A 23,303-nucleotide genomic window follows, 5' to 3' on the forward strand; every position below is an offset into this window, starting at 1 on the left:
TTTATTGAGAACGTCTCATAGGATAAATTACTTATTTGGGCATAACATGCCTTTTTTAAAATTCTATTTATATACAAGTTCACATACCTCACGGGATAAATCACTCAACACTCGGCCGTAGGTGTATTTTTAGTGAATCACTCGAGAGCGGCATGGAACTCACACCTTCCATAGGCTTGCCAAGCAATCAATCCTCCTCATTTTTAACTTTTTACCTTTTGTAAATATCAAGAGGACTTTTTGGGTGAAGGGGTTAGGCTTGGGCTAAAGGTGGGTGGTTGGGTTAGTGGTTAGTAAAAGGGCGAAAAGCGTAAAAAGCGTCGGTTTTCGAAAACCCGAGCTTTGTTTGTATAGCTTTGTTTGTTTTTAACTTCATCATCATATATATGTATATATTTTTTTTATTTTTTTATTTTTTATTTTTTTATTTTTTTAGTCACATAAAAGAACGAGCTTGCGAAAACCCGAGCTTTGTTACTAAAATAAGGGGTGAAAAATAAAAAGGTTTTTGGTGGGTAAAAAGGGTTTTTTAGGGTAATGAAATGAAAGGTTTAGGCTCAAAGAGGTTAACTAGGGGGATTTTGGGTAGGTGGTAAAAAAAAATTGAAAAATAATGGTGTAGAAAGAAAAATGGTTAGTCCTAATGCCTCCATCATTTACTTACTTGGGTTTAAGTTGGTAAGGACCGGGAATGAATCGTCGTGGCAAGTTCTAGAGTTGTAAAAACCAAGCGGCTATTCACACAAGAAACGAAAAATGAGCATTTAGTCTAAAGATGTAAATTTGTATGCTCAATAAAGGCTCAAAACTCACTTTTGTGGGAATGGGTTTTTAATGTGATCAAGTATATATAATTAAATTTTAACTAGACTTGTTATGCCGTTTCGTAATTTTCTTATGTTGGTTCTTGTATCACGACGCTTTCGGTTGTAAATTTTATAAAAATATAACCTTATTGATCTTGTGATTCCTAACTTAAACTTTAGACAATTAAAAATGAAAGGATTTTTGAAAAAAATTTGGGGTGTTTAGCGGTTCCAATAGAGTTTTGTGTAAGGCTTGTTGTTAGGACTTGCGAAATTTCAAAGTGTTAGCTTCCCCCCACACTTAAATTACACATTGTCCTCAATGTGTCCCAAAAATAATTTTTAGGTTGATTGGATGTGTGGTGTGGTGTTAAAAAGCAAAGATTTATGTTACTGGCAGCCTGGACACGGCCCCGTGGTGACCGGGCACGGCCCCGTGGTCAGGTGCCAGTAACAGAAATTAAAGAAATGAGACAGAAGCCTGGACACGGGAGGGTGTCCGTTGAACACGACCCGTGTCCAGTTACCTGAACTGGGCGTTTTTCTGCAGGTGGTTCAGCACGGGGCCGTGTTGGTTGGGCACGGCCCGTGTTGAGCCTTCTGTGATGGAGATTTGTGTCGGGTTGCTCTGTTCTTTGTGCATGGGGCCATTCTTCTCGTTCCCTTTTTCATCCCTTATCACCATGAGTGTGTTTTATTCCTGCAAATTAAAACTAAAAGATTAAACTAAACTAAGGATAGTTCCGCGGAATGCCTCCGTGGTGCGCCACGTTTATAAGGGTCCTTGGCTAGACCCAATGCGAGGTTATATGTTTTCTGAGTGGGATGCTTGGTGTCCCATGTTACACCGTCGGAGAGCAGCATCCAAGCTCGAATCAATAACCTTCATGTAGTTGACCGGGTCGTCGTCCTCTATTCTTTTCCCGACTCCGAATTTTACTTCATCATCCCCATATCTCAAAGTGAGTGTTCCGTCATTCATATCTACCACTGCTTGGGCGGTGGCAAGAAAGGGTCTTCCTAGTATGAGGGGAACCTCGGTGTCTTCTTCCATATCTAGTATGACAAAGTCGGCTGGATAGACGAATCTGCTTACCTTTACCAAAACGTTTTCGATGACACCCTGTGGAAATTTGACGGAGCGATCAGCGAGTTGTATGCTCATTTTTGTGGGACTCATGGTTCCCAAGCCGAGTCTTTTAAACATAGATGAGGGCATGAGGTTAATGCTAGCCCCAAGGTCGGCTAGAGCATTACGAACGGGGGATTCCCCTATTGAATAGGGAATCGTGAAGCTTCCGGGATCGATTTTCTTTTGGGGAAGTTTATTGAGTACGAGTGCAGAGCATTCTTCGCCTAAATTGACTAACTGCAAATTTTCAATTTTCTTTTTATGCGTAAGGAAGTCCCTCATGAATTTAGAGTATTTGGGCATTTGTGTTAGGACCTCGATAAAAGGAATATTGACATGCAATTGTTTTAACAGACTTTCGAACTTTGCGAATTGCTCAATGGTCTTTTGACGAATTAACCTACCGGGGTATGGAACTCGAGGAGCCTTGGTAGGCTCTGGTGACGGAGGGGAGTTCTTCTCTTGCAGAGGTGTGGGTATTGTTTCTTCTGTTGGCGGTGGCGCTTCTGCAGGCCCTACGGTGCGGTTTCGTAGTGTGATGAGGTGAACTTGCGCTTTTGGGTTTGTTTCGGTATTACTAGGTAATGCGCCTTGCGGTCTCTCGGCAAAATTTTGAGCTATTTGATTTAATTGTTTTTCTATGTTTTGAATGCTAGCTTGTTGATTTCTAAAATTTGATTCTAATTGTAGAAATCTTTCCGAGTTTTTCTTTTCAGTGTCGGAGATGTGGCGAGATATAGTATCTTCGAGCCTTTCTCGTCCACTTTGTTGTTGAGTGAAATTTTGTGACTCATTTCTTGGTTGTTGAAAGTTTGTTCGTTGGGTTTGTTGGTTACTACTATTGCCGGGTTCCCTCCAACCAAGGTTTGGGTGGTTTTGCCATCCTTGGTTGTAAGTTCCCGTTGGGGGACCCGACGACCTAGGTCTATTATCAATGTAGTTTACCATTTCTTGTTGATCTTCCGTTTCTTTCATACAACTCCAATTTTCATGTGACCCACCACACCCTTCACAAGCCATAACCGAGACTGTTTTTGTCATTTCCAATTTTTTTATCTTTGAAGAAAGGGCTTCGATTTGGGCTTGTAAAGAAGTGCTTTCATCGACCTTATGGGCGCCCGGGGGAATAGATTTATTCCCCCGGGGGGTGTGCCATTGAAAATTGGTTTGAGCAATTTCCTCAATTTGATTATATATTTCGTGTGGGCGTCGATTACCTAAAAGTCCCCCGGAGCTAGAATCAAGTGTCTGCCTTGTGTGTGGCAACAATCCATTATAGAAAGTGGATACTTGTTGTCATATCGCAAGGCCGTGATGCGGACACTTGCGTAATAACTCCTTGAACCTTTCCCAAGTTTCATATAAGGATTCCCCGTCCTCTTGTGAATATGCATTAATTTCAGTCATTAATTTAGCAGTTTTAGCGGGAGGGAAATACTTATATAGAAATTTTTGGGCTAGTTCATCCCAGGTGTTTACCGATCCAGCTGGGAGGGCGTTGAGCCAAGCTTTCGCTCGGTCTTTCAGTGAGAAAGGAAACATACGGAGGCGGATGGCGTCATTTGATGCTCCGTTGATCCGAAAGGTATCACATATTTCTAAGAAATTGGTGATATGTAGATGGGGATCCTCGTCCGCAAGCCCGTGGAAGGTTGCGGAGTTTTGGAGCATTTGTATCAAATGCGGCCGAAGTTCGAAGTTATTAGCTTCGACATTCGGAGCATTGATAGCGGCGCCTAGGTTACCTACGGTAGGTCGTAGATAATCCATAAGGGTACGTTGGTCCGCCATTGGAGGTGGATCACCCGAAACCTTCTCTTGGTTTTTAGCTTTTAACCTTTTTCTGAGAAAGCGTTCGGGTTCTTCTAGTGGTTCTTTTATGTCCTTATTGGAACTGGAGCTCATACACAATGTAAGGTTGACGTCGGGTTCCAAGTCCTGCAATAAAAACAGAAAAGAATGCTGGTCAGAAGGTTCACCACGGCCCCGTGTTCAGCGAACACGGCCCATGGTCGGAGTTTCAGTTAATATTTTCCGGACCCCAGTTACTGGAAGTTGGACACGGCCCCATGTTGCACCGACACGGCCCCGTGGTCAGCCTTCTGTAACTTGGAAAACTAAAAACTGCCAGTAACGACGCTAGGCACGGCCCGTGTCCGACCAGGCACGGCCCGTGCTGAGCTCTGCAGAAGCTGAAAAACTAAGAAAAATCCTAAAAATTAAAAAGAAAAATAAAAATATGATTAGGCCGTTGATTCCTAACTTTCTTAAAATCCTTGTGTCCCCGGCAACGGCGCCAAAAACATGATGTGTGTTGGTGTATATATAATTTAGATGTATAATTAAGCCCTTTTTACACCTTTAGCCAAGTTTTAAATTTATAAAAACACGATATTCACTAACACTAAACACACATATGGGCAAGTGCACCCATCGTGGACGTAGTATAGTGTTGGTAAGATACCGAGGTCGTCCAAGGACACAAGAGCTTTTAATACCGGTTTATCCTCAAAGTCTAATCAAATCAAAAAGTGAGAAAAATGTTTTTAAACTAAGAAAATAAAAACTAACTAAATGCTGAAAAATAAAATAAAAATAAAAACAGACAGACAAGATGAATCACTTGGATCCGACTCGTGTATTAGTATAACCTTTGATTATTTTCGCACTTTTGCACTTGTTTAAGAGATTATCTTAGTTATTGTAGTAGGCCCCTCTTTTGAAGGCGACGTTACCCCCAACCCAGTAGTTTGAGTCAGCAAGGATACAATCCTAAAGGGTCGGATTATTGGAAGATAATGAATTAAGTTATTAATGCAAATTATGGTAGGCCCCGCTTTTGGCGGTGACGTTACCCTCGGCTAAGTAGTCTGAGTCAGCAGGGATACAGTCCTAAATAGCCGGGTTATAGTATTAATAGTAGTTAACTTATGAGGGGGTCAAAGAGTTTGGATCCCCGCCATCCAATACCTATGGGCATTGAAGGAGATCCTACTAAATTTGACCCAGGTCCCTTGCAGGACCTCTAAACGCTGAACAAGGGCAAGACCCTTACCAAACCGTTCCCTTAACCCCCGACCAGGTAGCCAACATACCTCCATATAGACCGTGGAGATATGAATGGTGAAAATCTTTTATTTTATATAGACAGTAAAATAATGCCAAGACACCACGGACAAACGATAAGGAAAGATCACCTTCAACATAAGCAATTAGTTATTAAAGTCATTAATATAAAACCAAATAAAAAGTGCAAAAGATTAAAAATAAAAAGTATTATACTAAACACTTGTCTTCACCAAGTGATGTAAGAGACTTAGGCAAACATGGCCTTGATTGTCAAGAACTCTTACGATCAATCTTGGATCCCGAGACGACTCACACACTCTACGATGGACAATGGATGATGGTGGTGGATGATGGTGTTATGGTGGTGGTGGGTGGTGGATGAAGTGTGAGAGAGGTGGTGTGCCAAGGGATGAGATGGAATGAAACCAAGCACCCCTATTTATAGGCTGAACAGAAGGCTGGGCACGGCCCCGTGTCCGCTGGACACGCCCCCGTGCCCGTCTGACACTCTCTCTCCTCATTAATTGTAATTCGCAATTACAATTAATGCGCCTGCTGTACTTTCACCACGCCCCCGTGCTCGCTGGACACGGCCCCGTGGTGGGCAATGGAAGCTTCTACCAGTTTGTCTTTTATGCTGCTTCTTGGGCACGGCCCCGTGCTGGCTGAGCACGGGGCGTGTTCAGGCTTCTGTTTTCTCTTCTTTGCTTTGGAGGATGCCGTTGAGGGTCCGGGCAGTCTTCTTTTATTCCTTTCCTTGTATTTATGCTAGAATTAGTTGTCTTTTTGCTTCTTTTGTGAATTTGAGCTCATTTCATCCTGAAAATACAAAAGGAAGACAAAAACACTCTTTTTCCAACATTAGTACTTAAAAGGGTTAGTTTTATGCCTTAATTGATGTGATTTATATGTTGCATTTTACACACGTCAATTATCCTTTGGCTAGTTTCACAGGGGAAATAGTGTTCCCCCTGGGCCAAATCACTTTTCCGGTGAGGCTTACCGATGGTAGGCACCCGCGGACGGAGGAGGTAAACTTTATGGTTTTACCACACACCTCCAGATATGACGTGCTTCTCGACAAAGAAGCAAAAGGCGATTTCAACCTGATAACGTCCACTCCCCACTCCGCAATCGACTTCCTAACCGAAACGAGAATTGCGATCGTATATGCACGCTGAGAAGTCATGTCAACATACGTGCTACGTCCGAAAAAGACCGCAAGACTAACCCCCAGAACAGAACTAGAAAAATGGGTCTTTCACTGATAGTCCCGTAACGATCCGGTTTCAGTTACGTTTGGTAACTAATAGTGAGACGGGTGATTTGTGAAACAAGAATAAACAAATAACCAATAGAAAGATAGATAAACAGAAGATAGAAAGAAAGATCTTTTCATTGATTGTGGATAACAAATACAAGATAATCATCCACCCTGGGTGAGCTCCCCCGAGGTGTCAGCTCACAAAATGCACACCTACAAATGATGTGAAGTCCACTATTTATAGACTCTGAGCCTTATCCTCCAAGCAAGCCGACTCTTGCTTGGAAAACCACCTAAAGATGCCCAACAAAATACAAACCATATAAACCAAACTCGCTACATCATACAAACAATAATATCGCTAATAAGGTCGCCATAATTGATAACATCATTCTCTAATTTGACCCAATAATATTCCCTCGAGAATGATGCTATCAATTCTTCAAACGATCTTCAAAAATAAATCTACCATCAACTTCGAATCTTCACAAATCGGCTAAATATCCAAAATCTTCATTGTCGTTTTCCCCCGCAAATGTAGACCCTCCTCTATCTTGTCAATCAAAGCTCCGTATATTATTAAAGATAAAATTGTAATAGGCATGTAATAGGGTTTAAACTTCAATGATAAAAAATAAATAATTAGCTTCCTTGTGAGGATCTTCAATTCTATCAGATTACATTGAGCTCCTGATCCACCGCTAAAGTCACGCAATACCATAAAAATCAACGGCCCAAAATATATCATAAAATCCCTGGCCCAGTCTTGTTCGCGACCCTCAAAAAATGTATAATAAATTCTGACCAATAAAAATAATCTTGTACAACCGGCCCAATCAAATCTCAGCCCAAAATTGCATCAAATATCTAGGCCCACAAATGAACGTCTAAGACCTGGCCCAACACAAATAAATTCTATAATTAAGCTCCTGATCCATTTTCTAACCAATCTAAATTTCCAAACAACGAGCAAACCAATCTAAATTTCTCACTCCATAGAATCCAGTAGCAAACCACTCGAACAAAGCCCAAAAATAATATCAAACCATGCACGATGTCCCAAATACAATTGTAATAATCCAAGGCAATAGAATTGTTTAATCCATACCTGAGAGCTGTAGATATCCATACTAAACAAACCAACAAGCCGAAGAAATTGATTTTAAAATTCTGGGACTCCGTAGTCCATACTATACGTGACCCATAAATGCTTAAAGACAATCCAATATTGTAGCCCAATAGTCAAATTAGGCCCAACGTTTAGACCTCCTAGCGGCTGAATCTGGAGTAAACAAATTATGGAGTAAAGTAGGTGCACTTATGCACTTCAAAAAATAATTGCCACAACAGACAAATATCCCAACTTTCTTGGACCATATTAAAAAAATAATAATTACGTAATCATTTATGGCCCAACTTTCACTAAGGCCCATGCACCTATCAAAACCCTAGCCGCAAACATCATTTTCCAGCCGACTTCACCGGAAAACAAATTTCAATTCCGACATCAACCTTCACCGTACATTATCTGTAACACCCCAATCGCGTAATATAACAACACGCGGCGGAAATATCGGGGAGTCACGTTACAAATTGCTCACAACTACTGGTACTGAATTGTTTCAATATCATTGACATTGTTTTACAAACAAAGAATACATGTAATTGTTCTTTTGTTTTAGAAGTCTAAGGCCCGTATGCAGTCCTATGCGTTGCATGCTTGAACAGTCGAAAACCTGAAACATATGCGAAAACAGTCAGCATAAAAATGCCGGCGAATACATAGGTTTTATTAGCCAAATAAATGGCAGAACATTTGGTATTAATCTTAATTGTGAAAACTCGTGACAAAATAGGTTTGTATATGGCAATATGATATTTACTAAGTCATTTTATGCCTTATATTGAAATCTTGATTAAACCATCGTAAAAACTTGTTAAAAGGTTATTAGGAATCCAATCAAGGATTAATAATAATTGTTTTGAAATAAATCAAAACTTAGATAAGTATTATATAAATCAAATCAATGAGTCATGATAATACTTCAGATATCTTTCTAAGAATCTAACATATAAAAATATGGGAGATTCTACCAAGATTTTGATAACCAAACATTGAAACAATTGTACACAAAATCCTAAAGTGATCCAGATAACGCTACAAGAATAATAAAATAAGAACACTTATATATAGGAAGTACCAGTAGCGTATCCACCATGTTCTTGTTTTATTACACCCGTTTCGTTATCTAAATCACAACTACCACATAAACACATAATCGTCAACTTATTCCACCTCGTAAACACGCATTAAAGTACACAATGAATCCAAACAGGGACTCCAATATCAGTACTCTAAACATCCCATATATGTCTAACTATGAAGATAGATAGGTACTACAGGGATCAGGTTCTCGTAACATCGTCTAACCTAACACACATTAAAGTACACAATGAACCAAACAGGGACTTCAATATCAGTACTCTAAACATCCCAAATATGTCTAACTATGAAGATCGATAGATACTACAGGGATCATGTTCTCGTAACATCGTCTAACCTAACACGCATTAAAGTACACAATGAATCCAAACAGGGACTCCAATATTAGTACTCTAAACATCCTACAAGAATCAACCTATAAAGATAGATAAATGCTATAAGGATTTTGGGTTCTGTCACATCGAATCGAAACAATCCTAAATCCTAATGGTGATTCGGGATAACGCCACGAAGGGTAATACAATAAGCACACTTATATATAAAAAGTACCAGCGGCGTATCCACCATGTGCTTATTGTATTACACCCGTTTTGTTATCTAAATCACCAACAAACTACACAAAAACCAACCATCGAGTTGTAAAGTAATTCTTAAAAATCTCACTATGAAGATAGGAAGATCTAAGACTGTACTTCAAATATCCTACATGAATCTAACTATGAAGATAGGTAGATCACTTAAGGATAAAAGATTACATTTGCATAATCGGAATAATACACATAAAAGCACTTAGTGAACACACATATGCCATACATTTTGGAAACAGATCGATTACACATATGAATCACCCCAAAACATTTGAAAACAGTAAAAGAGGGGAACTATGTACTCGCCTGGGGTTGCGTATAGTCCCGGTTCAAAGGGTATAACAAAGCTCAAAAGACCAAGAGTTCAAGTATTGAAGCGGTTCCTAGGGTAACAGATACTATGTTAGGGAATCGACACCTAAATCGGAAGATCGGGTAGAATGAGGTCTTGTAAACCAAATGAGTGTTGGAACTCATGTGATATGGTTTAACAAAGCCTATATTCTAAATCGAAACCTATCCAAAGCGCTTACGACCCATTAAGGTAGATTGCGCCACTTTAACGCGTCGTTCGCGTGAAAGCGCGTTCGAGACGCCTAACTAGTCCTATGACAAGTATTATATGCCTTAACATATCTAATTATGTTATATAATCAGTTTAGATGTCAAAACATGTGTTACATATGCTTAAAATGAAATTATGCGAAAAAGGGCATTTGGTCATTTTCCTAAGGCATATAAACTACCTATCATACAACTAACTAAACGAAGTGACCATAAGGTATAACCAAAGAAGGTTATTCCCTATACAACTATGGTTACATTATATGTTTGGTCGGATCCTAATGATCGACCAAACGGGTCGGGTTCGAAAGCCTAAGCGGTTGTTTAGACCGCTTATCTTACGACCCTATATAAGCACCATGTTGGTGCACTTGTGTCTGTACTTTGTCTGTATTTTGTAATGTATAAAACGATGTCTTTTGTCTGTCGTGTTTACGTCTTTTGTTATGTTTGTTTATGTGTTGGAATGTATGTTTGACCAAGTCAACCATCCTCCTGGTTTGACTTGGCCAAACAGTCAACACTTAGTGTGTAAGATTTGTATGCTTCGAAGGATGTCATCGAAGGATGGATTGTATCCTTCGATGACTTCGAAAGACATCTTTCGATGGACACATATGGACCTCGAAGGATATATCATCCTTCGAGGTATGTATGGATCCTTCGGAGTCTTTCGATGGACATTCTGGTCGATAGATGATCCTTCGACCAGAACTCATCATCCTTCGTGCATGTTATCTGTTATGGTATATATATACCATGTTGGGGTTCATTTCACAAGAGACACTTAGAAAGATATTGTGAGAGCATTGTGAGTGAACCAAGGTCTTGTAAGAGAGCATTTCAGATTGGTCAAGGGCTGTAACCGTGTCCACTGAAATACAAGAGAAAACTTTGATATATTGCTTGTCTACTCTTTCTCTTGTTACTTTGCTTTCATCTAAACTATCGGTTTGCACTCTAGCTTGGATTCCGCACTTGCTAGAGTGTTAAACATAACAAGGAATAGGTTTATCCTCAACCTCCGAGGGACCTACAAGTGGTATCAGAGCCGTGGCTCTTTTCCTTGTTAAAACCGGGTTTGTGCAAGACTTTGGAAGTGTTTTGGACAAAAACTCATTTGGTTTAGCACCCGTTTTTAGTGTGTTTCTTGCCTTTCTAACCATAAAAACGTGTTCTAAACTAACCGGGTGTGTTACGGGAAGGTTTGGGTAACTTAAAATCTTGTTTGAAAAAGGTTTGCTAAATTCCGGCCAAACTTCCGGCTAAACTCCGGTGCTTGGCTGTGGATAAGAAGCTTCCTTTTTGGGCAACTTTTCAAAGTCAAATCTGAAGTTGGTGAAAAGTTGGTGCAGAACATCCCTTCTGCCGAAAGTTGGTTCACCAACCACACCACCTTTTCTCAAATCTGTCAACCTTTTGTCAGTGTGTCAGACTCGTCGAAAGATACCTTTCGAACTCGAAAGATCATCTTTCGATCAAGGAGGTTCGATAGATACCCATCCTTCGAACATCTTTCGAAGTCAGTGAGTAATCTTTCGAGCCAAGGAATCTTTTCGAAAGATACATCGTTCGAGCTACTGTTACATTTCGAAAGATAAGGATCCTTCGTGTAGGAGAATCTTTCGAAGTTATTGTTCGAAACTCAACAGTGATCTTTCGAACACCGTTGATCCTTCGAACAAGTGTCTTTCTTTCGAACAAGTGTTATCTTTCGGCCAGTGTTATCTTTCGAGTCTTATCTGTTTAAGCTTAACAATTTGTGATATTTCAGGTCTTTCGATCCTTGATCCTTCGGCAGTTTGTTATCCTTCAAAGTTTTAACATAGTTTGTGAAAATTAATTTTTTAAAAAAAAAATCAATTTTCACCTAATATATTAAATATAAAATGGGAACAAACGGTCAATGGGATCCATCTGCGTGGACTACAACAACTTTGACTCCACAGTCATCATCTACGCAATCATCAGCCACGCAATCTGCGCCAGAGTTCAACAAAACTGCATGGATGCAGGCTATTGCCCCACCTCAAGCTGCAATGATAACGGCAAATCAATGGGCATTGGTCACAAATCAAAGCAGCAGCATTCAAGCAATGATGCAGAACGATAGTGAAACTGGTACAAGCACAAAACCGCCAAAACTAAATCACATCAATGATTGGGGATGGTGGAAACAAAGGCTGAGAACTTATGTTCAGGGGCAAGGTCAAGATCTATGGATGTGTTTCTTTACTCCATTTGAAAACGAGTTGGAAGTTGCAGGATCGAATCCAGAAACTTACAGTACAATGTCTGATGATGATAAGAAGAAATTTGAGTTAGAAAAGAAAGCATTCATGATTCTCACGCAAGCTCTTCACAGAGACATATACCACCAGTTCGTTTACTGTACAACTACTAAAAGCTTGTGGGATATGCTCACATTACGGTGTGAAGGAAACGCTCAATCAAGGAAGATCAAGCAAGAGCTGCTGAAGAAAGAGTTTGAAGGTTTCACGTGTATGGAGAACGAGGGTTTGGCAGAATTATCTACAAGATTCCATCATCTGTTGAGTGAAATGTTTGCCTTCAGAGTCACTGCCACTCCACAAGAAATGGTGAAGAGATTTGCTGATGGCTTACCAGCAAAATGGAGCGGTTATCTTGAGATTCTCAAAGAAAACGGTGTTCTGGACACAATCACCGTTTATGAGCTAATTCAGAAATTGGAGAACAAAGATGTAGAAGAAAAGCTAAAGGCAAAAAGAACAATAACTCCTCAGAATCCAGAGATGTATTTTGGGATTGCAGGTGGCATTAGTGGAGAAAAGCCAGCCTCTCAGCATGCTAAGCTTCAAACAGCTTTCATCTCTAACACCGGACCTTCCACAACGAATCAGTTTGATCCTTCAGCATACACGATGATGTATTCAAGACCAGATTCTTCTTCTCAACAACAACAACAACAGACAGCTCAACAATTCACACCACCGCCTTTCTTGGATCCAAACAGAGCTCAACAGCAACAACCACAACAGCAAGGATTTTATGGAAGTTCTTCAAGCTTTCAAGCTACTTCCAATCCGAACACTGTCAGATTGGACACTTCAAACTTTTCAAAAGTCAGTGTTGAGATAGCCAAGGAGCATATGGAGATGTTGAACACCTTGGTTAGTGCTTACTGTGGGTTGGTTGCAGGTCAGATTGGAAATATCAATCTAACCAACGAAGATTACCAGCAAGTTGATAAAGAAGAGTTTGAGATGATGGATAAAAAATGGGCTCTTGCTAGTGCTATTCGAAGAGCAAAAGAGTTCATGGAAAGGACGGGGAGAACCAACTTGGAAAGCAACAACAACACCAAGTATGGTTTTGATAAGAATGCTGTCACCTGCTTCAACTGTGGTGAAAAGGGTCATTTCAAGCGGGAATGTCAGAAGCCACCTAAGCAAGGCAATCAGAATCCTTTCAGGAATCAAAGACAGCCTCAACAACAACAGAACAACAATTCTGACAGACAAATAGTTCCCGTGGGAGGAAATACATCTGGATCCACAAACTCTAATCCCCACAGAGGATTAGTTGTTCAAGCTGATGAGATTTGCAACTGGAATCTTCAGCTTGGTGAAGGAGGAAATGGTGGAACAGCATGTTATGCCAAGGTGGTTGAGAAAGTGGTAGAACCCGTGTCTGCTGGTGAATCTTCAGAAGATGAAGATAGCTCGGGTTATAGTGGAAGTTTGGATGGGGAATCACTTGATGCTGGTGATTTATCAAGTGATGCTTTAGATTTGGAGGTTGATGGTCTCTTAGCTGACGCTGAAGCATTATGCAAAAGAAGATCTATTCTTTGCCAGAAAGCTGCTGGAACTTCCGAGAAGCTTTCTCAATTTTTCTCTGAAGATGGATCTTTTTCTTTTCATACAGCCTTCATGGCTCATGTTGAAGGACAAACCTCTCAGGTATGTGATTCTAAACCTGACTCTATTTCCGCTGCTGTTGAATGTGCTAAATGTTTAGAATATGCAGAAAAGGAAAGTCTGTTTGAAATCACACACAAACACAATCAAGAATTGATTGTTGATCTTTCTAAAGCAACTGAAGCTAACTTGTTTTTAACCAGAAATGAAAAAGAGTTTAAAGCAACAATTGCGTCATTAAAACATGATGTTTCTGAATTACAAAAGGCTGTTTTGAGAAAACAACATGCTAACAATAATCTAATTGACACAATTGAAAAACAAATGGTAGAGTTAGCTACAGCTCGATGCGAATGTGAAACAATCAAGCAGAAATTGGAAAGCTATTCCAATTCCCGCTATGTTTTGGATCACATTATTGATGTTCAAAGGAAAAAGGGGGATGCAAAATGTATTGGTTACAAATCATGCCCTCCCCCGATGAATCACAATTACTCCAAGTTGCCTAATGACGAGGATATGCCCCGTTTTGAACCTACTGTGCCACTCGGTCTAGATGACTTTGCAGCAGGCCTCGGGTTCACAACTGGTACATCATCCTCGGGTCAATCAGAATCTGAAAATGTGACAGATTCATCATGTGTTAAGGAACAGAGTCCTCCCATTATTGAGGATGCTGATTCTTCGGATGATGAATCTGAAGAAATTGTGAAACAACAGTCTGACTCGGTTACAACAGATATTCCTATCGAGAATCACATTCTGTGTGATCCACCAGTGAAACCGAGTAAGACTGAAATGTCAAAAACAATGGAATCCCTTGTAGTTAGCTCTGAAGGGAATAACTTGTTGTATACGCTCAAAGGAGATAGCAAAATTTATTCTAACAAAGATTTTCCAATTAAAAATGTAAATCAAGATTTAATTGAGCAAATTTTTGAAGGATGCACTGATAAGTTTTTGGGAAACAAAAGTGGCAAAGTTATAGTCACTCAATGTGATCCAATTCCATGTGAACAAATTAGAAAACAATATGGAAACCAAAAACTACCAATTGAGCGAAAACAACAAGTCAACTCCGGTAAGGGCCAGGTACAGGGAAAGAAGGCTCAAAATAAGAATGTTCAAGCACCAAAAGTTCAGCAGCCTAAGACTGAACAACCAAAGGTTCAACAACCTAAAGTTGAACAGTGTAAGGCTACTCAATCTAAGGCTGCACAACCTAAAATTCCACAATCTAAGGTTGAGCAACCTAAGGTTCAAAGGGTGCAAAACAAAAGAGCTCCGGTCAAGAAAAGAGAACAGAAATTGAACTTTGTTGGATCAAAGGGTACGGACAAACTTGAAACATTTCAAAATAAATCTAACATTGATTTTATAAAACAAGTTAGAATTTTAAAGAGAAATGATGAGAACAATTATACCCAACACACCAATGGATGTGACTTAGGTCCAAGCACATCTAGATCACAAAGTTCAGTATCTGGTTCTTCGTCTGGTCATCAACACGTTTCTCCGAGGTTTGTAGAGCGGAGAATGTGTTTTGAATGTGGAACAGTTGGGCACATTGTAAGATACTGCCCATACTTGCAAAAATTGAAGGGAAAAACAAGTGCTCCCCAAGAAACCAATTACCAAAAACAATCGGTTTCCCCGAAACAAGACCCACGTGTCTTGAAAGAAAGGGAAAAGAAGGTAAAACAAAAGAACAAAAAGGTAATTGAGAAGGCCTTAAAATCAGAGGTCAAGGATGAAAAACCTGTACAAGCTAAACCTACAAATGTAAAACCAGTAAATACAAAAACAATTAATCCAAATACTGGTAAAGGACAACAAGCTTGGAAACAAAAACAGGTAACTAAGTCAGGGGGAGCACCAGAGGTTCTATTTCCTAATCATCAAGTGATTGAAATCACTTTCCTTGATGATCAAGGACGACCCAAGTCCACGAAGGCTTGGGTCCCCCTCTCAAACTGATATTTTAGTTGCATGTGCAGGCAGCTCCAGGAGGAACTATTAATAGTCTTTGGATTGTTGATAGTGGGGCTTCCAGGCACATGACGGGCGACTATCGTCTTCTTTTCGATGTGCGAAGTATAAGAGGAGGATATGTTGCGTTTGCTGGAGACAAAGGAGGGTATATCACCGGCGAGGGAATGATCTCAAATGGAATTGTGAGTTTCGACAAAATCAATTATGTGCAACAGTTGGATCACAATCTCCTGAGTGTTTCTCAAATCTGCGACAAGAAGTTCACCGTGCATTTTGATGATGCCGGTTGTTATGTGCTGAAGCCAGGATTCAAGATCCCCCCAGAATGGATTCTCTTATCAGCTCCAAGGGTGAATGATTTGTATGTCCTTGATATGAGCCAAGCAATAACTCAGTCCAAGCAAGTTACTTGCTTTATTTCAAAAGCCACTGAAAAGGAGACGATCTCTTGGCACAGAAGGATGGGTCATATTCACCTCAGAAAAATGAATCACCTTGTCAAAAACAATTTGGTGAGAGGTGTCAATGTGAAAAATTTTCAACTTCAAGATGTCTGTGTGCCATGTCAAAAGGGAAAGCAGACCAAGAAATCTCATCCATTGAAGAAGGTTAACACTGTCAACATGCCACTCGAGCGTTTGCATATGGACCTTTTCGGCCCAGTCAAACACAAGAGTGTGCACGGAGAAGTTTTCTGCTTGGTAGTTACTGATGACTACTCAAGATTTTCATGGGTTGACTTCATGGTCCACAAGAGTGAGACTCCAGAGATTCTGAAGAATTTAATCACCTTGTTGGAAAATCTGTATAATCTAAAGGTGAGGCGAATTCGAAGCGACAACGGTACCGAGTTCAAAAACAGGGTTATGGATGAATTTTGCGCTGCAAAAGGAATCCTTCATGAATATAGCTCTCGGTATACGCCACAACAAAACGGTGTCGCTGAAAGAAAGAACAGAACCTTAATTGAGACTGCAAGAACCATGTTGGTTGAGTCTCAGCTTCCAGTTCGATTCTGGACTGAAGCTGTTGCCTCGGCCTGCTACACGTTAAACAGGGTTCTCACAGTGAAAAGACATGGAAAAACGTGCTTCGAACTCCTACACAAGAAGACTCCTGACTTGGAATATCTAGAACCTTTTGGTGCACCATGTACCATGATTGAGCCTGACGGGAAGTTTGGTGCCAAAGCTATCGAAGGTTACTTCCTTGGGTATGCTACTCCTAATCTGCGAGTATGGAACCTGACTACCAAAAGGATTGAAGAATGGGGTGAAGTAAGAGTTCAAAGATATTCTAATCCTCCGAAGCCTTCTGGAGACCCATGGATGTTCGATTATGATGGTCTTTTCGACTCATTTAATCTGCCGACATTTGATGATGACAATGCAATTGCTCAAATGTTATCTGAAAGCGAGAATGCGACTGGCTCTCAGTTAGCTCGTCCAATCATTGTTGACTCACAAGCATCTTCTTCTGTCAACAATCTCGCTTCAAATGAGGTGTTTAATGATGCTGTCGATTACAATTTGTCATCGGAAGATGAGGAGTATGTTGATGCAAATGATGGTGAAGCACTGCGTCCGGTTCAAGGTACTTCAGAAGCAACGGATCCAGTATCTGCGCCAATTATCCAAGAAGAAAATGCATCATCTTCTACAACTCACCAGCTTCAGAATGATATCGGGAATTTAAATATCAATAACTTGAGTCAAATGTTGAAGTTCCTCCAGTTTCTGAAACCCGAATTCATAACATTCATCCTCAGCAGAATATTATAGGTGATGTTCTCAGTGGTGTAAGGACAAGGAATCAAATCAGAAATAACGAAAATGCTGGCTTGTATGCTGAGATACGAGAATCGGGACAACAAAATGATTGGTCTTTCGCCTGCTATGTTAGCCAAGAAGAGCCTAGATCTTGGAAGGAGGCATTGAAAGATGATTCCTGGGTGGAAGCCATGCAAGAAGAACTTCAGCAGTTCGAGAAGTTGGGTGTATGGAAATTGGTTGATAGGCCCGACAACTACAAAAAGATCGGAACTCGCTGGGTGTTTAAGTGCAAAAAGGACGACCGTGGGATTGTTGTCCGAAACAAAGCAAGGTTAGTGGTTCAAGGCTTCAGTCAGATTGAAGGTATTGAATACAATGAAGTGTATGCACCTGTTGCTCGTCTGGAGGCTATTAGAATCTTTCTAGCCTACGCATCCTTTAAGAAATTCAAGGTGTACCAGATGGATGTTAAAAGTGCTTTTCTACACGGAGTAGTCGAAGAGGAAGTATATGTCGAGCAACCACCGGGGTTTGAAGATCCATTACATCCTGACAGGGTTTTACTACTTAACAAGGCGTTATATGGTCTTCATCAAGCACCTCGGGCTTGGTATGAAACGTTGTCTACCTACCTGCTGAGCAATGGTTTTAGACGGGGTTTGATCGACTGTACCCTCTTCATCAAAGAAAAAGGTGAAGATCTTCTGTTGGTACAAGTGTATGTCGATGACATTATCTTTGGTTCTACCGATGATAAGTTATGCAAGGAATTTGAAAAGGTGATGCAAGATCGATTCGAGATGAGTGCGATGGGTGAAATGACGTTCTTCTTGGGTTTGCAAGTTAATCAGTCCGAATCTAGAATTTTTATCCATCAAACCAAGTACGTCGGAGACATCTTGAGCCGGTTCCAGATGTCCGATACGAAGCCAATTTCTACTCCTCTTCCGCAGAATCACGGGATTACTCCGGATGAAGAAGGGGATGCTGTGGATTCTTCACTTTATCGTGCTATGATTGGATCCTTAATGTATCTTCACTTTATCCAACTTGTCTTCTCGCTAGGTACCAAGCGAATCCGAAGGTCTCTCACTATGCTGCTGTCAAAAGGATTTTTCGTTATCTGAAGAGTTACCCTGACACCGGGTTATGGTACCCTAAGGATGATAACTTCGATCTCAAAGCTTTCAGTGATTCTGATTTCGGCGGCTGCAAGAAAGATGGAAAATCAACTACAGCAGGATGTCAGTTCTTAGGCAATCGCCTAGTCACTTGGCAATGCAAGAAGCAGACATGTGTGGCTACGTCTACATGTGAAGCAGAATACATTGCTGCGTCTAGTTGCTGCTCCCAGGTTCTATGGATCCAACAATAGATGCGGGACTACGGTTTTGAATTCCTAACTACTCCTATTTATGTTGATAATGAGGCTGCCTTACAGATCACTAGAAATCCTGTACAGCACTCGAAAACGAAGCACATCGATATTAAATATCACTTCATACGTGATTGCTTTGAAAAGAGACTTATCGATGTGGTTCATATTCATACCGACCACCAACGTGCCGACCTTTTTACCAAAGCATTTGATAAATCAAGATTTGATTATTTACTTTTGGTAAACGGCATTAAGGTGAAGCAAGAGTAACCGACATCAGGAAATCGTTTTTGTAAATATTTTTCTAAAAACCAAAATCCAAAAATATTTACTTTATTTTATTTTTTGAATTTTAGGGGGAGAAAGTTTCAAGAAAAATACAAAAACATTGAAAAATCACAAAAATACAAAAATATGTCTTTAATTTATTTACTTTCTGCATTTAAGGGGGAGAAAATTCAGAAAAACACAAAAACAATAGAAAAACAAAAATGAGTTTCTTGGTAATATAAGAGAAAGTGATATTACATCAGAGGTCGGTTGAAACATGTTTCCAGAAATCAAAAGAAAAAGAAAATGATAAGTAGCTCTACTAATGATGTACCGGTAGACTCACGATCATTTTAAAATATGCAGGAGATATAAACATAACAGACTGAAAACCGCGTGGGAACCGCTCATTGGCATATGGTCTTGGTACCGAAATTTCGTTTGATAGATTGCCGAGGTTCTGAGATATTCGGGGTTTATGCTGTTTATCATCTGGGTATCATGGTTGTTTCTATAAAAGACAAAGTCTAAGTTCTTCCATGATACCATACATACGTGTACATAATTCATACTGCATTCGACCTCAATAAGTGATAAACAATCACATGTCCATACAAAATAAGTGATAATATATCACATTTATCCGGGAGTCAAGTTCGTCTCTCTGCTGTACGGAAGTACTGACCTGTTCGCGGACTTGCTCCTGTGCCTTCATGCATCGAAAATCAAGTTCCTCATCAATAAGTGATTCTATCACATAGGGCTTGTTTTCAAACTCAAATAAGTGACTTGTTCACATTGTATATATATGCGTTAAAAACAGATGATAAATGGTATACTCCCCAGTATGATGAACTCTCGTGCATACCTTGATACGGGAATGTGTCGTGAGTGGATGAACACCGGTCGGTAAGTATAAATCATACCTTAAACGTATCTCATTGTATTATGATTACACTTGATTGTTGAGTTTAAGTGGATAACAATATCGGTAATTGTGGTAGAATACTTATCCACCTCTGTAAAAGAATTTTAAAAGGAAATGTGTTTTGACAAAAGACCGCAAGCTGATATGATTCTCTTCGCCAGAAACTCGCAAAAATATTGTTGTGTTTGTACATATTTACTTACTGCTTAATTTTTACTGCTTTATTTTAAACAGTTTTGTCGTTTGGTGCATATAAGCACGACATTAGCGGTGATGTCGTTTGATAACATTCAAAGGATACTAAAATTGTTGCCTTTTATTTTATCAAACCACAAAATACAAAAAGATTTTCAATTTTATATTATTTTTGATTAACTGATGTTGGTGCTCGATCCGATACCTGACAAGCCGAGATACTTCATAAAACTAACCTTTGCAGAACTTCATAACGGACAACTTTTCAAAATGGTCATTTCTGAAAACCTCCAAAATTTTGAAAGGGTGTAAATTGGAAATTCCCAAAATCCAAAGTGTTGGTGGGAAATCTGATCCTTCGAGGAAGCAATGGCCCTCGAAAGATCAGATGGTCAAGAAAGTCAACGAAAGTCAATCACCTCAGTCGAAAGATGATTTGGTCAACGAAGGATTTGACCAAATCCTTCGAGCTAATCAGATCCTTTGAAAGATGGAAAAGGTCGAAAGATATCTTTCGAAGGATAACAACAAATATCTGGATCTTTCGAGCCAAATATGGATCCTTCGACCCAAAGTTGATCCTTCGATTCTCTTTTGCATCTTTCGAATGGTCATTTATCTTTCGAAACGGTTGGACCTTCGAGGCGGTTGGACTTTCGAGGTCAGGGTATATAAAGCATCTTCTTCCTCATTTGCACTTATCAGTTTCAAAAGTCATCACCCAAAAACCTCTCATCATCACAAAACTCTGCCAAAATTTCATTAACAAGTTACATTATCAGGATTTGTATACACTTTCGGTAGGACAATCATTATCACCTTAACTTCCAATGATTCAAACATAACAAGATCTTGTGTTCTAATGTTTCAAATTTTATTAACTAGAATAGGATAAAATGTGAAATCTGAATATGTTGTTAATGAATCAGTGATAGTTTTGATGATTATGTGGTGTTCTTGTATCTGTTTGTGTGTGTCAAATGTTGGTTTGAATCTTGATGACAGGGATATTTGGTTTGGGTAAACAGGGGATGGTTAGGGTTTATGGTTAAACTGATACATGTGTGTGTGTTCATGTCCGGTTTGGGTCAAAATGTTGATTGTATGAAATGGTTTGTAGTGTTGTGTTTGTCTGATATAACACACATTTGATTTCAGTTTAAACAATCACCGGAATTAAAACTAAAACTTACCGGAAAACTTGCCGTTGAACAGTGATGCCGGAGCGAAGGATGATGACTCATCATCTCGATAGATGTGCTGTACAACATCTTTCGAGTTGAGTCTCGAAAGATGTTAGATATCTCGAAGGATCATCCTTCGATTGATCAATCCTTCGAATGATCAAGATATCTTTCAAAATTCTTGATTATTCGAAAGATGATCCTTCGATAAGATTGTCATCCTTCAAGAAAAGTGACATCTTTCGAGCTGACTAACATCCTTCGAACAGATTGCCATCCTTCGTGCCATGATTCAATCCTTCAATGGATATTTGGATCCTTCGAAGAGTTCAACACTTAGAATTTTTCAAGAAATTGAAAATTTTCTAAGTGTGGAATTCCATTGTTGACTGTTTGACTTTTTCTTATTACGTGTCTATGTTTGATGAACAGAAATGGCACCAAAAGTAGCGAAAAAGGAACGGGCCAAGCCAACAAAGAAGGTGAAATCGGAGCTTGAATCTATGTCTGAATCTAGACATAACATGGCTGCATACTTACAACCGGAAGGCAATATCAGTCCGGAGTTTACTGGAATCATGGAGTATCTTCATAGGGCGCGCATCAATTATGCTATCACAACACAGCACGTTGCCTATCAATCGCACATCAAGGCGTTTTGGAGTTCAGCTGTGATTGAAACGGTGGAGAATAAGGAAGTGATCAGGGCAACAGTTGCTGAAAAACCCGTGGTTATTACAGAAAACACTATCAGAGAACGTCTACGGCTTGGAGATCAACCGGAAGATCCTACTTCTATAGATTTACAATGTCAGCGGGGTTACTGATGAGGCTGCGGTACAGCGACGACGTTCTTGCCAATCAGATCAACAAGAAGTATATGCCGCTTCGATACAAGTTCCTGTTGCATATTCTTATTCATTGCCTAAGCAACAAGCGTTCTGGGTATGATCTGTCACCGATCGATTTGACTGGATTGTTTACGGCGCTGATTCTGAACAAGCCGTTCAACATATCTCGGTATATCTTCGACAATCTGAAGGAAAACGCTCGAAGGCCACTTCCGTCTGCAACACAGCGAACATCCACCAAGTTCTGGTTATATCCTAGGTTTCTGCAGATGATGATAGATGATCAGATTCCTGATCTTGCTAAAGCCGAGGCAGATGTTCGTCCTGTTAATCCAATGAATGAGCGTACTCTGCTGATATTCAAGTCTATGGCCGCCTATAAGGAATCGGACCCAATTAGGAAACTTATTGGTCATCTTGATATTCCCGATTACGAGGCACCGCAGAACAACAGATGGCGTCGAGACGCGAGCGATTCTGATAATGAAGAGCCAAGGTTAATCGCTTTGGCTGATACGCAGCTCGGGGCTAAACATGGAATCAAAGCAACAAGGAAGTCAGCTGGCAGTTCTAGTGCTGCAACACGTGTTGAGGTTGATGTCAATGTTGCTGCAGAAGACGTTCAGGGATTGTTTGTAGATCCTGATGCTAGTATTGGTGCAGGTGGTGATGGTGGTACTGTGATTGTTGAAACAGGTGGTAGTGCAGGTGGTGCTGGTGGTGTTGCTGGTCAGTCTGATACTGTTGCGACTGACAAGGGTAAAGGTAAAGTAGATCAGTCGAGGAAGCTAGTTGATGAAAGCAGCTCGTCTTCTGAAGAGGAAGGAGGTTCTGATGGCGATGATTCATCTTCTGAGGATGATAATCCTCCTCCTCCAGGGATGAGAAAAGTCTTTGATAAACGCGGAAACCCCCGGTTTGTGCGTATAAAGAAGACGGGTAGTACTGGAGAATCTGACCAGGATGAAGATTATACGCTTACTTCTCCGGGTTTTCTTAAGAAGAGGAAGGCAAAAAGGCAGGATGTTCGTTCATCAAAGAAAGCTGCTGGTGATTCCTCTATTCCAGTTTCTGTTCAGCCTTCATCTGCTCCTGAGCAGCAGTTTCCTCCCTCTGGTGATCAATTTACTGCTTCAGAGACGCTGGAGCTTATGTCTTCTCCTCCGAGGTCTACTGGGACACACC

The 23,303-nt window shown here is 40.2% G+C and overlaps 1 non-coding gene across 1 annotated transcript; it reads left to right on the forward strand.

The window, feature by feature from the left end:
* Positions 1–3,244: 3,244 nt before the first annotated feature.
* On the forward strand, positions 3,245–3,351 carry LOC118492668. The gene has a single exon (XR_004894670.1). It is a non-coding gene; the product is annotated as a small nucleolar RNA R71 (small nucleolar RNA).
* Positions 3,352–23,303: the final 19,952 nt, after the last annotated feature.

Source organism: Helianthus annuus, chromosome 5 (assembly GCF_002127325.2).
Source record: "Helianthus annuus cultivar XRQ/B chromosome 5, HanXRQr2.0-SUNRISE, whole genome shotgun sequence".
Lineage (NCBI taxonomy): Eukaryota > Viridiplantae > Streptophyta > Magnoliopsida > Asterales > Asteraceae > Helianthus > Helianthus annuus.